Here is a 13728-nt window from a genome sequence, read left to right as displayed (position 1 = left end):
TTTCTTTCTAGGTGTTCATCAACCATCTATAGGATCCAGCTTAGCATTTTCCCATGAACTGAAGTCAAGTTTACTGGTCTATAGTTTGCAGAGTCTGTTTTCTTACCTTTTTAAATTGGAGCATTTGCCCTTCTCCAGTCTTGAGGTATAGGTATCTTTTCTATTTTCCATGTTCTTTCATTATCACCGATAATGGCTGAGCAGTCACATCTGTCAGCTTTTTCATTACTTGAGAACTTAGTTTCTGTAGGGCAGATTAATCCTTGAAAAGTCTCAGAGTTGGAAGGAACCTTGGAGGTTATTTAGTCAAGCCTTCACTGAACACATGAATCCCATGTATAGTGCCTCTGACCAGAGCATTCAGCCCCTACTTAAAGATTTCTAGTGATAAGGAAGCCTGCTGCTGAAATAGCATGGCCTGCTTTTGGACATCTCTAATTCCTAGGGAGCTTTTCCTTATACTGAACTGAAATCTGCTTCACTGTGCTTTACTTTTTACTGAACAGCTTTTTGTTGTTCAGTCATGTCTGACTCTTCAGGACCCCATTTGGGGTTTTCTTGGCAAAGATACTGGAGTGGTTTGCCATTCCCTTCTCCAGCTCATTTTACATATGAGGAGACTGAGGTAAACAGGGTTTGCCCAGGGTCACACAGCTAGTAAGTGTTAAGGCCAATTTTGAACTCAGGTCTTCCTGACTCAGGCCCAAGCTGTATCCACCACACCACCTTGTTCCTCTTTCCTGGTTACCACTCTTAATTCTTCCCTCCAGTGTCAAGCAGAACAGATCTGATCCCTCTTCCACCAGGTAACCATTAAAAATATTTGAAGAAAATTATCACACACCTTCTAAGTCTTCTGCAAACTAAATATTCTCTCCTTTGCTGTCTGCAATTCATCCTGCAGGAGCCAATGAAAAAATTGGCAGATGGGATTGCCAAGCCATTATCAGTGATCTCAAAGATTATGAAACAGGCTCTGCAGTGCTCCCACTTATTGGCTCATCACCCCCACCTTAGCTTCCAGAGGAAAGCTGCAAATTAGAGTAAAGTTACAGTTAAGTAGAACCAGGTTGTGGGCTTGTGTGGGCATGTGTGCCCTACAGCAAAGGGGTTGCTACCCACTAAAGAATCACAGTGTCATGATTACTTTTAGTACACACTATTGGGAGATTAATCTTCAAGTCTCATTGAGACAAGCACTTTTTGCAAGGCTGCTAATTATCCATTTTGCATCTTGCCTCCACCGAACACAGTCTAATCAAATGCCAAGGAAGATCTCACTGGTGGCCCCATTCTGATGCCAATTCTTTCCTCACCATCGATCCACAATTCCTCTAGGGACTGCTATTGCCACTACCTTACTGATGAGAGATACCTCTGCTGGGACTGAAAGCCTCCAGACCTTTGTAGAAATCACAAGGCCATTTTCCAAAGAAAAGTTAGGAAAGGAGGCAGTAACATCCCAGGCACAAACTTGCCTAGGCAGGACATGTTCTCAGGCTTGCAGCTGGGTAGAGAAAAGGGCACCCCACCCTCTTCATAAAGCTCATTCTTTTTTAAAATAATTTAAATTTATTTTTAACATTCATTAAAAAAATTTTTTTTTGAGTTCTAACTTCCCTCCCTCCTTTCCATCCCCTCTACATATTGAGAATGCAAGCAATATACCAATTATACATGTGAAGTCATGGAAAACATATTTCCATATTAGCCATGTTGCAAAAACAAAAACATATTTGCATATTAGCCATGTTGAAAAAAAATATCCTTCAATCTTCACTTAGAGTTTATCTGGAGGTAGATAGCAATTTTCATCATGGGTCCTTTAGAACTGTTTCATATCTTGATCAGAATAGCAAAGTCTTTCACGGTTGATCATCACTACAATATTGCTCACTTTGCATTAGTTCATATAGGTCTTCTCATGTTTTTCTGATACCATCCCACTCATCATTTCTCATAGCAGCTGGTTCAGCCATTCCCCAATTGATGGGTATCCCCTCAATTTCAAATTCTTTGTCACCACAAAAAGTAACTCAGTCATTCTTAGACTTAGAAGCCAGGTAAAAGAGGCTCTCCCACTGCAGAGTTGGATCCCCTCTTTAATAGGTCTGTGAAATTCTAGCTCAATAGCTAATTAATGAGCAATGAGTCATCCATACTGGAGGCCAGCCCCATCTCATATGTTTCTATATGATCACCAAGAATGTCTACCCCAAATATGCTCCAAGAGATGGCAAAAGGTCACTTAAAGGATTTTTGCCATAGTATAAAATGCAGGAAATCTCTGAACATATGGTGAGCTAAATCGTTCCTGGACGTGCCTTTGACAGCACAAGTATTGGGGGAGGGACTGAATTAGTCGATTTTATGATCCAGTAGATGGCAATATGGTGCAGAAGTATTGCAAATATACTAAAATCACCACAAAGCCCAATTTATGGCAACTTATCCCTATATATAATAATGTATAATAATCTTGGTCATCATCAAAATAGATTTGGATTCATTAAATAGGAATTTTTTTGAGTAAACCCTTTTCAAAGCTGTTATAAAATGATCGGTGACTCAGAATACCCTAGAGAGGAGGCCAAGGTCACAGATTTAAATCTCACAGGGGCTCACTAATCTCATTCTGTTCCTTGGCCTGTACCCCTATCCTTATCTAGCCATATGTGAATGTGTGCCCCCATCAGAGGGAAGACTGATAAAAAGTGCTGGAAGAAGTCTGGAATAAAAGCAATAAACACATCCAACCTCTCAGTAGTCAGTCAGCAGGGAAGCAGGAATACAACAGTAGGCTTCTACCAGGGATTTGCCAACCCTTTACAGCTGGCTAAAACCACTTTCTAAACCTGTTCAAGGTTATGAGGCAAAAACAAGCAGTGGAGAGGGTGATTTATAATCAGCAAGGGGGGAGGAATGGAGAGAGCACTTGGATCTGGAGTCAGTAAGATCTGAGTTTAAATGTGGCCTCAGACACACAGTTGACTGACCCTAAATCACTTAATCACTGATTGCCTCAGTTTCCTAACCTGTAATGGGATGATAATAGTATCTACCACCTAGGGTTGTTGGGAGGATCAAATGACATAATATTGTAAGGTGTCCTGCAAACTTTAAAGCCAGCTACTACTACTGCTGCTGCTGCTGCGGCTGCGGCTGCTACTGCTGTAATATTTTTCTGAATTCCCCTAGACTTAGAATACCTTAATACTAGAGGCAAAGAGAAGAGGAGGCTGAGTCTGGATTCCCCTGTTCCCATTTATCCAAGCAATTCTACAAATACAAGACAACTTGGGGGAGGGTGGAGAGAGGACACACCATAGAGGATAGCACTTACCTGAGTTTTGAAAAGACAAATCTGGGGCAGCCAGGTAGCACAGCGAGTAAGAGCATGGGCTCCAGTGTTGAGAAGACCTGGAGATCGAATCCTGGGCTCAGACACTTTAGCACCCACCCAGAAACACCTGGCTGCGTAACCTTGAGCCAGTTACTTAACCCTGATTGCTTTAAAAAAGAAAAAAAAGAAAGAAAGAAAAGACAAATCAGATCAATGAATAGGTGTATTCCTTTGCATTTTTACCTAATAGAGCGAAATGCCTTTGACTGAGCTTGTTAAATTGTACCGATTTTGCCCTCCTTACCTCCTTGAATGTAAATCAGTGATTTCATGGTAAGTTAATCAAAAACAGATGGTATAAACTAGTAGAAACTTGATTTCTCACCTGGGCTTCTCAGTTTGGGTAAATAAACACTTGTTCTATCTACCCAGAAACCCATTTCATTCCTTTGGGTCTAGAATTGCCCCCAGGGGAGTATGAGATATTTAATTTTTATTAAATCTTCATAATTCCTGACGGAATATTCCTTGCTTCAGGTTAGGAATAACAAGAGTATTCAATGAGAAGGTGAATTACCTTCTCACATCTTGGCCCCAGATCAAGATTCCAGTCAGCTCTGCATAAGTCAGGATCAGACCTGGTTTTTACAGTAGATAGAACAATTTCTCCCCAGGGCAGCTAGGTAGTAACAGTGTTGAGAGCTTGGGTCTGGGGTCAGGAAGACCTGAATTCAAAACCGGCCTTAAACACTTAACTAGGTATGTGACCCTGGGTAACTCGCTTCACCCTTTTTGCCTCAGTTTCGTCATCCATAAAATGATCTGGAGAAGGAAATTAGCAAACCACTCCAGTATCTTTGCCAAAAACATACAAACAAACTTAAATGAGGTCACAAAGAGTTGGATGTGACTGAACAATAAAATTTCTTCCTAGGCTGGAGGTGATGATGATGATTCTGATGATGATGTTCATAGCTAGTTTTTCTATAGTGTTTTGCATAATCTCATTTTCTCCTTATCTCCAGTTTACACATGAGGAAACTGAGTCACACAGAAGTAAAGTGGCTCACTTATGGTCACACAGCTAGTGTCTGAGGCTTGATTTGAATTCCATTTTAATCACAGTATATACCAATGAAAGAGCAGGTTTGCAATGAAAAAAAGTCCTAGAACATTAGACAGTTCTATTCAACCTGAGGCGGTATATGAAAACTATTAGCTCTTTTCCTGGGAACAGATTTTGCTACAAAAGGAGGGTTGCCATGGGATGGGAGTGAGGGTCATTTGGAGAGAGAGGGGAAGAACCTACTTTCCAGTTTCCCCTGAGATTGTCCCTCTTAGGGACTCGTTGGATTGTTACCTGACTTTTTGTTCAATTCTTTGAGAGATAACATTCCCTCTACAGAGGGGCGAAGTGAAGATAACAACACACCATCTAATGCTGTGATGGACTTATAACTGCTTCTAGCTAATGGGAAAACTGGCAAAAATGAATAAGTTATGTTTAGCTTTGGGGATTTTTTTTTAATGGATTTCATCCACCTGGGCTCTCAGTCCCTCTCCCCAAATTCTGAATTGGTAGAGAGTGAGAGTTTTTCTATATTACCAAGTGTCTATCTTCAATTCATAAGGGACTTTACTGGAATAAAGTAAACTAGACTTGCAATCGAGAGACCTGGGTTTGAGTCTTGCCCTCTATGCTTAACCAATTTATACCATGAGCAAGTAGCTTAACCCTTTCTGCTTCAGTTTCCTTGTTTGCAATGTGGGGATGAAAATCTCTCTTACCTCTCAGGGTTATTGAGAAGATTAAATGAGATATTGTTTGAATGTTTTGATGGTACTGTGCAAATATCAATTGTATTGATCTAGCCTAGTGATTAGTGAAACCTCCTGGGGGGGCATTATAGTTATTAAAAGTGTCCCCAAATTAATATGTACATCGATCAGTGAGTAAACATTAAGCACTTACTATATGCCAAGTACTATGCTAAAAGCCAGAGATATATTTTTTTAAAATCATTCCCTACCCTCAAGGATGTTAGATTCTTATGAATTATAATACATACCTCATTACATGTTTCATAAAATGTTATTAAAATGTATCAATATATTTTCCTATACCACCTTCATTTCCAAATAGATTTCTTCCTCTTCCCCTAAGAACCATCCTTTGCTACAAAGAATAAAAAAGAAAACAAAAAAGTCACTCAGCTAAACTAACTAAATGAACCAGCTCTCACAGCAGAGGTAATGGCCCAGACTCAGTCCCTCAGACCATGCAAACAAGGGAGGAAAGTGCATTTTTTCATGACTTTTCCAGAGCCATAGAAGGAATTGTTTCATTTTGTTGTCCTTTCCACTTATGTTGTTTTAGCTGCTGTAGTTATTTTCCTGGTTCTGCTTATTTCATTTGGCATGAGTTCATATAAGTTTTGCCATGCCTCACCAAATATTTCACATTCATTGTTTTTTAAGCTACCTTCTTGTTGTTCATCATTTGTTTTTGAAGTAGACCAATGACATCATTAGAATAATGTCTTGACTTGCTCATGAATTGGGTTTAAGTGAGTGTAATGAGAATGGGAATTTGAAGATCTTCCCTGCCCCTTAATAGACCTAGGGGGGAGTTTGAAGACCTCCCCTGCTGTGAAGATAAACTCTGCCCTCTAATAGGCTGAATGTAGTCCCATGGAGCCTGTGGTGGGAGGAGTTTGCTGAAGGGAAACAGAGCCCACAGGAAGCTGGTTAGAGCTAGTGAGACGGTGGGGGAGAGAGGACCCTCAGGCAAGGAGTCAGATAGGCTTGTGAATAGATACAGTTCTTATACTGGTTTGTAGGAAGGTTGAAGGATGCTGGGGCTCTCAGTGTTATTATGGCTTCTGAGTATCTTTGGTACTATGATGGAATCAGCTTACTGGTTTGGGGATTCGGTTTTCTGGTGTCTAAATAAATGCTTCAGTTCTATCCTCTATCTGGAGAGTTTGGTATATTTTGCGATCAAATGTCATGTGATACTTATAGTCACGGTCTTTATTGTGATCACAGGTGCTGTAAATATTGCATTGGCGCTACAGTGAGGGAGAGTTGCAAAAAGTCACAGCCTTACTTTCTCCTCCAGAGTCATGAAAGTCCATTTTATTACATTAATGGACCACAAATTTTTTTTATCATCCATAATAAATGATCATCCATGGGCCTTTACTTTGTCTCTAGTTCTTTGCTACAGCTAGGAATACTTCTAGAAATGTTTTTGTGTATATGAGGCCATCTTTTTGTCCTTTACATCCTTTGGTTCTATATGCCTAACAATGGGATCTCTGCATCCAAGGGTATGGACTCTTTAGTCTCTTAACATAATTCCAAATTGCTTTCCACAATGGCTGGACTAATTTACAATTTCACCAATAATGTCTAAGTGAAACAAAGGTATTCTTATTTTGATTTAGCTCAAACAATATATGTAGTATGACAACATAATAAGCAAGTATGAATTCTGGAGACATATGTGTATATATACATACACACATGGAGATATATACTCTATATAATATCTCATGTACTATGTGAGAGTACATATAACACACATGTCTAGTAATACATGTATATGTATGTATTATTCTTTTTCAAAGGTATGTAGGTGCTGTTGCAATTCATGAAACAGATTCTTTTAAAAGTCAAATTTCTTTTTTAAAAGTTTAAAAAAACATTTCAATTTAATTATTTAATTTAAATATTTCTCTCTCTCCTTTCCTCCTTCCCTCCCTTCCCCCCTCCCTGAGATGGTAAGCAATCAGATATGTTATATATGCACAATTATGGAAAACATTTCCATATTCGTCATTTTATAAAAGAAGACTCAAAAGAAAAAATGAAAGTGAAAAATAGCAGGCTTCAGTATGTATTCAATCAATATCAGTTCTTTCTCTGGAGGTGAATAGTATGCTTCATCATTAGTCCTTTGGGATTGTCTTGGATCATGGTATTGCTGAGAATCAGAAACTGAATTTATGATAACTTTTTGTCAGTCATCAAACATTTATTAAGCAAGCACTGGGAATATAAAGGAAAGCAAACAGCAGTCCTGCCCTCAAGGAACTTACACTCTAACAAGGGAGACGACTGCGTACGAGCAAAGTAGAGACACAGCGGCGGACAGTCAGTGGAGGGAAGGCCCCAGCATTGAGGGGGGCCACAGGAGGTTTCTTGAAGATCAGATTTTAGCTGAGATTTGAAGGAATACAAGGAAGCCAGAAAGGGGAGAGGGGGAGAGAATTCCAGACATGGGCAACAGCCAGTTGACTACTATGCATTATAATTCATTAAAATCTTATATCTTTCGGGGCAGAGAATGATTCTGATTTTTTTAAATGCACAATTTTTTGTTGTTTTTTCATAAATTCACAATAAGTGTTAAAAGATAGAAGGGTCCAGCATCGCTGGATCACAGAATATATTGGGGAAGGGGGATTGTGGTTCAGTCTTTTCAGTCATGCCCAACTCTTCTGGACCGCATTTGGGGTTTTCTTGGCAGAGATACTGGAATAGTTTGCCATTTTCTTCTTCAGCTCACTTTACAGATGAGGAACAGAAGCAAACAGGGTTAAGTGACTTGACCAATGTCACAAGAGCAGACTTGAACTTAGGCCTTCCTGACTATGGGCCTGGCACTCTATGCACTGTGTTCCCTAGCTGCTCCTATAAAAAAAAGGGATGAAGGATAAAAAGACTGGAAAGTTGGAAGATTATGGAGTAACTTTAGAGAATTTTACATATAATTCTGGAAGCAATACAGAGCCAATGTATGTTGAGGGGGGGGCAGCAAATAAAACAAAATACATCCTATAAGGGTTCAAAAAGTCTCTCATTTCTGTTTAATTGGCCTTAGAAGTCTAAGGAAGGCAGACAAAGTCATGCCAGCTTCCTATGAGGTACTAGATTCTAAGTCTTTATGGCACCAATTAACTTATAAAAAATTAGTACTCCATGCTCTTGGCAACTAGTCTGTTGGAAACAAATTGCTTAATTGTATAAATCCTAGAATTTCTATTGAGAGAGATAATTTCCTTGTTGACAAGCTAACTCATGTCATTTTCTGCTTACAATTTAGAGGGTTCAAGAGACAGGGAAACATCTTCCCAATCAAGATTTAAACACAGGTACAAAAATTAGGTAATGATTTTTGACTCTACAAACAGAAATATAGTCACTTAACTTCATGCATGCAGGAGACTCATTTTTTTTTTTTAAAGCAATAGGGGTTAAATAACTTGCTCAAGGTTACACGGCCAGTTATTTCTGGGTGTGGTGCTGAGTATCTGAGCCCAGATTTGATCCAGGTCATCCTGACACTGGAGCCGGCGCTCTTACTCGCTGAGCCACCTGGCCGCCCCTAAGCAATTGGGGTTAAGTAACTTGCTCAAGGTTACATGGCCAGGTGTTTCTGGGTGGGTGCTAAGTGTCTGAGCCCGGGATTCAATCTCCAGGTCATCCCAACACTGGAGCCAGTGCTCTTACTCGCTGTGCTACCTGGCCGCCCCAGGAGACTCGTTTTCACAAATTTTTAGTTTGTAGCATGCGTTTCCATAAGTTTTACATTTTCTCTGCTCCCTCCCCAAAACAGGGTCCAATCCCATAGAGACTCTACATATACATTCTTAGGAGACTCATTTTCAGAGGTGGAAGAAGAGGTACTCTCTTAACTGGATTATCTGAAAGGTCCCATGACCTTGCCTAACTACCACCATAATCTATCTTCAGGGATTTCATGGTGCATCCCTAAACTTGGACTCAGTGTCCCTTTAGAAACTGGTTGGTCTTTGATAAGAGAATTTCAGACTAGGGATATTGTTATATTATATCTTAATATAATCTAGGCAGCTAGGTGGCACAGTGGATGCAGAGTTGGCCCTGGAACAAGGAAGACTTGAATTCAAATTTGACCAGACACATACTTACCAATTGGGTGACCTTGGGTAATTCACTTAACCTCTATCTACCTCAGTTTCCTCAACCATAAAATGAAGATGATAATACTACCTACCTCCAAAGGTTGTTGTGAGGATCAAAGGAGATATTATTTGTAAAGTACTTAGCACAGTGGCTGATACATGGTAGGTACTTTATTTTTTTTCTATGTTTTGCCCATAATTTTCTTTTTTTTCCTTTTTTGTCTTTATTAATTTGTTTACTTTTAGTTGATAATATTCAGTTCCACAATCCCTTGAGTTTCAAATTTTCTCCCCCTCCCTCTCCTCCCTGCCTCCCCATGGTAGGCAATTTAATAAGCATTTGTTTTCTTCCTAAGGTTCTATAGACTCAACGATTATTTCTATGCAGATGATTTCCAGATCTATATGTCCAACTCTGGTTCTCTCCTATATTCCAGATCTATATCACAAAATGCCTTTAGGAATTTCTTACTGGAAGTCCCATAAGCATCTCAAAGTCAACCTGTCCAAAACCAAAATTCATTTATTATCTTTCCCTCAAACCACTTCAGCCCCAATTTGTACCTATTTCTGTTGAAGATTTCTCTCTATCCTTCCAGTCTTCCAGGTTTGCAATCCTGGAACATCCCTGATTTTTCTTTCTCCTTTAACATTTGTATTCAGTCAGTTGCTAAGTATCATCAATACTGCCATAACGTGTCTCTGTCCCTTTCTAATATGATTTCTCCTCTCCACATCCCCCCAAGTTCTTCCCTTCCCTATTCAGATTCTTGTCATCTCTCAGGCAGACCACCTGGCTATGATGGATTGGAATGAAAACACTTGCCTCTGATAATCTGACATAAAAATAACAAGATGGGTAGGAAGAAGGAGAAACTTCTCAGTAACAGTGTGTTCTCCACTTCTACCCTGTCAACTTCGCAGGCAACTGGGGCTTTGTTCCAGGATGCCAAATGCAGTTGGTACTGATAGTACTTGTAGTCCATCAGCAGCCAAAAACAACATACTTGAGCATTTAGTTAGCAAGAACCATGAATAGAATTTCATGCCTGGTAAGGTACCTTAGCAAGCATTTGAGTCTAACCCTCTCATAAAAAAGAGGAAACTTTTTTCCCCCTATCTTGCTTCCTTTATATTATATCGGCATAGGAAAAAATGAAGATAAATATCAAAAAAATTTAAGGGTTCACAACAGACCATGTTACCCTCCTACTCAATAGACTCTAATGGCTCCAAGATCAAGTGAAAAATCCTGTTCGGCATCCAAAGCCCTTCATAATCTTCTCTTTCCCCCACCCTCAATCTTCCCAATCCACCACCTACTCTCCAATACAGTGACATTGGCCTCCTTGCTGTTCCATGAATAATACACTCCATCTCCTGGATCCAGGCATTTTCTTTGACTATCCCCCATGCCTCAAATGCTCTCTCCCCTCATTTCTGCCTCCTGGCTTCCTCTAACTCCCAGTTAAAATCTCATCTTCTACAGGAAGCTTTTCCCATTCCCTCTTAATTCTAAAGTTATCCCTCCATTAATTCCTTCCTAGTTATCTTGTATATAGTTTATATGTACATATTGGGTTGGTTGTTATCTCTCTCGTTAGATTGCAAGCTCCTTGGAAGCAGGGATTGTCTTTGGCCTCTCCTTGTATCCCCAGTGCTCAGCATAGTGCCTGGAATATAGAAGGTGCCCAACAAATGCTTTTTGACTGTGACTGAAATATATTGCATCAGACACTACAAAAATCCTTTTAGTCAAAAATGGTTCTGGACTTCTCACCGACATATGTAACCACAGAAAATATACACACAGAAAAACTACCAAGCTTCCTTGTCTCACCTTGCTCCTTCCCCCAGAGCTCAAGCTACTTGCCCCAGGCATAGTTTGTGTTACTTGTCACAGTGCAAAAATCCCTAGTTACAGCTCTGTCTGTCAAAACCTGCTCCCAGATCCTTCAACACACCAAGATCAAAGCCTTATCTCTTCCAAGAGTGTGGAGTTTTAGGGGCAGCGAGGTGACACAGTGAATAGAGTATGGGCCCTGGAGTCAGGAGGACCTGAGTTGAAATCCAGCTTGGACACTTAACACTTACTAGCCATGTGACCTTGGGCAAGTCACTTGAGCCCAATTGCCCTGCCTTCCCCCCTCCAAAAAAAAAAAAAAAAAGAGCATAGCCCTTTCACAAAGGTTAAGATCTTAAGGTAAAAGGATAAAGTTCTAAGGCTATCAGCCAATGGTAATTGGGCAAGGCACAGAGCCTTCCTGACTGCCTTGAAATGTACATCATGTTGGCAGTCACTGACTTCATCTAAGTACAAGGCCAGGGCTGTCCAAGGGTATATCTCTAGGGCACTATAATCCTTGGAACCAAATGACAAGTATTAGAACTTAGTAAAATACAAGGTTTAATATCCTAATGAAATGTGTCAGTTTTAAAGAGACTAAAATGAAATGGATTAGAATAATCTGAATAGGCCAAGAGAGCCCAGAGCTCTGTCTTCAATGGCCTAACTGTGAACCAGTCTGATAAAGACATGTGCTGGCCCGCAGCTGAGAGGCAACACATTTCATCTGTGTGTGGTGGTGGGGCTTTGGTTTTTAGAAACATAGCTCTGTAAGATCTTGAGACAAGAAGCTGTTTTATCTCCAAAGGGACTGCTGAAAGCCCTTCATCCCGGCAGAGTAAAACTGACAAAAGGCAAGGGCCCAGGAGTAGGAGCTGAGTTCAGACACACCAATGAAGGAGCTTGGAAGTCAAGGTCAAAGCATTTCTAATGTCAATTTTACATTTAATTTGGAACCTTCATTCTGAAGGGAGCTGGGCCCTCAACTGGATACAACCACCAAATGCATAGTCTACAGGATTTGAAACTGTTAGTTTTGGTTCCAGCTGCCCACAGGAAACAGCATTTTTACATACATAAAAATTTTATACACACACATATATACATATGTGCATATGTACGTGTGTGTGTGTGTGTAGGGCAGCTAAGTGGTGCAGTGGCTAGAGCACTGGGAGTGGAATCAGGAAGACTCATCTTTATGAGTTCAAATCCAGCCTCAAACACTAGCTGTGACTCTGGGCAAGTCACTTAAATGACTTAAGTCAATATTTGCCTCAGTTTCTTATCTATAAAAATGAACTGGAGAAGGAAATGGCAAACCACTCCAGTATCTCTAGAACATCCCAAAATGGGGTCATGAAGAGTCGAACACAACTGAAAAGACCAAACAACCTATGCAGGTAGTGAACCATTCGATAAACACTACTGTTAGCTATGAAAGCTAAAAACAAAACAAAACAAAAAACTTGCACCTAAAATGAATGAATGAACTAGTGAATGAATTAACAAACAAATTAATGAATGGATTAATAAATGAAATGCCGGTTTTCAGCCTTCTTGGCTATAAAAATGGGCAAAGGGCCCCCTCTGCTGGCCACTTTATATAATTATTTATCTGTTGAATAGACAACACCATCGTGCTGTTACCTATAATTGGTTGTACCAATAGAAGTTTGTGTGTGGAGGAATTACATTCAGTTGTGGACCTTAGAGAAACATCATGGAATAAATAGAGAATTGGACTTGGAGTCAGGAAGATCTCGGCTTAATTCCCACCTTGTACACAACTGGCTAAGTGACCCTAGGCAAATCATGCAAATTTCTTAGTGACCCAGGCAACTCTTTAAGTTGGAAAGAAAGAGCCAATCTGCATTGATAGAGGAAATCTCTCAGCCAGAACCCACCACCAATGGAACCACAAGTCCAGTCCCACCTCCATGCATCTTTACACCTCTCATTTGCATTGAACTGATCTTGTATGTATCTGCATATTATCTCTCACATTAGAATGTATGCTAACTGAGGGCATGGATGATGGTTTTGCCCCTCTCCCCAATTCCCATGGCTTCCAGCTCAGAGCATTTTTAAAAAAAAAATTAAAGAGCATCTTACACGTGACTCTGTATTTGGGGCCTTTCTTCACAGTTACTTTACATTTCTTTCAGCTAGTCTTACCACCTGGCTGATTCTGGGCAAGTCATTTAACCTCTCTAGGATCTCAGTCTCATTTGCAAAATGAAGGGGTAGGTCCAAGTAAATATTTGGCAAATATTGTTGGTAAATATTCAACAATCAGATCTTAGGGGGAGATGTATGCATAATGCATTTTAAAATTTAACCTGCATTACTAACATTTTCTCTGTCACTTTCTTAAGTCCAAACAATCAAGAAGATAATATCAAACCCTGATTTTGTTTGACAGTTTCTCAGGTATCAATACTTCCAATGAAATTTTAACAATCAGCTATCCTGATCAGGTTCAAGCTAGTTTCAGCACACTCCTGGGCAGGAATATATCATCTCCCATAGTTATTATATTTCCCACTCAGAAAATGCAGTCAGAGTTGATCCCCATTTCAGTCCTATAT

The 13728-nt window shown here is 40.0% G+C and overlaps 1 long non-coding RNA gene across 3 annotated transcripts in view; it reads right to left on the bottom strand.

The window, feature by feature from the left end:
- LOC138177533 (uncharacterized) overlaps positions 1-13728 on the bottom strand; it is a 55276-nt gene that overhangs the window by 6608 nt on the left and 34940 nt on the right. The window contains exons 1-3 of one of the 3 annotated variants that reach the window (XR_011172537.1): positions 3729-3839; positions 3344-3510; positions 107-244 (exon numbers count right to left, since the gene is read on the bottom strand). This is a non-coding gene — a long non-coding RNA (uncharacterized lncRNA). Of the gene's footprint in view, positions 1-106; positions 245-3343; positions 3511-3647; positions 3840-13728 lie in introns of those variants that run through there. The other 2 variants (XR_011172536.1, XR_011172535.1) reach the window with 2 other exon arrangements.

This window comes from Petaurus breviceps, unplaced genomic scaffold (genome assembly GCF_028583685.1).
Source record: "Petaurus breviceps papuanus isolate PSGF00001 unplaced genomic scaffold, PetGlider_PUasm1.0 90434, whole genome shotgun sequence".
Lineage (NCBI taxonomy): Eukaryota > Metazoa > Chordata > Mammalia > Diprotodontia > Petauridae > Petaurus > Petaurus breviceps.
The sequence above is the reverse complement of the archived record's forward strand: the minus strand, read 5'-3'. Positions and strand labels throughout refer to the sequence as shown.